Genomic DNA, 1,567 nt, shown 5'->3' with positions numbered 1-1,567 from the left:
CGGATAATTGGTACGAAGATGAGAGGTCTGCATAAGAAGAAAAAGGTGAGGTTGTTTCAGGTCGTATGGGATTGCGAAGGAGTCTAGGAAAAAACTTGGGAATCGGAAGAAGTCATGAAAGTAAATTTCAAGAAATGGTTCAATAAGAGGGAAGTGCCTCGGAAAGAAAGCAAAGATTCGAGGATGAATCAGTCCTAAGTAGGGGAGAAAAGTAACGATCTGTTTCCTTGGTACCGGCGGTACATGAGATGATACGTACACGGTACATGAAATGGTATGTCCACATATCCAGAAGGATCAGGACATATTTGGAACGATCAGAACGTATCCGGAAGGATCAGGACGTATCCAGAAGGATCAGGACGTATCTGGAAGGTTCAGGACGTATCCGGAAGGATCAGGACGTCTCCGGAAGAATCAGGACGTACTTTGTACGGACCTCGGGACGAGAATTGGACGATGTCGGACGATATCAGGACGTACATTGGACATATGTAGGACAAACCATGGGTCAGAAAGGACAATGGCCATGAGTTCGATGGATGATAGGTACTCGAATGGAAATGGAGAGTTCGAGACTATGGAAGTAGTAAACAGATGTTTGAACTGAAGAAAAGGAGATCCTTGGCTTACATTGTAGATGATGCAAGCATGTAAGTTTTGGATGAAAATGGGAGTGAAAGTCCTAGTGATAGTGATAGTGATAGTGGAAGTGAAAGTCCTAGTGATAGTGATAGTGAGAGTGATAGTGAAGTAGACTATCCGGAAATGGTCACACTGGTGAACGGTGGATCGGGCCGATGGACAAGGTTGGATCGATTAGACTATGGGCCGATGGGTGGCTCGGGAACTCGGAAATCTTGCAAAGATTTAACCCGACTCACGGGAAAGGAAACCCGAGACAAATGGAAACTCGCGGAAAAGGCAAAGTTGATCGGATAAGGATAGATACGAAAAATATGGGAAATTAGGGGGCGATAAGGCTTATCGTTTTGAGGCAACTCGAGGCGGTTTAGTCGACCCTATATAAAGGATAGAAACCCTCAGAGAAATTCTCTAGAATTCGCATAAGACCTTTTAGCCGCCGTTAGAGAGAGAGAAGAGGTTCCATAGAGCTTGACCGAGAGTTCCCTAAGTCTAGATCGAGAGAAGAACGGTAAGTCTTCCTCCACTTTGATCCGTCAATAGTTATGGGTTAAACATCGCTGGTTAACGATGTTGATCTGTTCGTGTAGAGGCGGGGATCAGAATTGGGCATAGGAACCTAGAGATTAACACCATAGGTCAAAACCGAAGGTGAGTGCGTGACTGTGGCCGAGTTCCATGGTTGATTCTCTTGACCCGTGGTTTATTTAATCTCGTTAATTGCTTGTCTTAGTTAATGGTTAATGTGTTCTATTGCAATATGAATGGTGGTTGGTCTAAACGACTTAGACAACTATCCTATGTGAATTGTTTGACTTGATTGGAATATACCCTGTGTCGGATTGAGATTATTGTGCTGAGCCTAGTGAGACGGGATGACCGCTCCACTAAGCAAACTTGTTTGCTTACGCCTCCTTTTTAT

The sequence above is a fragment of the Camelina sativa genome, chromosome 19, assembly GCF_000633955.1.
Source record: "Camelina sativa cultivar DH55 chromosome 19, Cs, whole genome shotgun sequence".
In the NCBI taxonomy this organism is placed as follows: domain Eukaryota; kingdom Viridiplantae; phylum Streptophyta; class Magnoliopsida; order Brassicales; family Brassicaceae; genus Camelina; species Camelina sativa.
Note: the sequence above shows the minus strand (reverse complement) of the source record.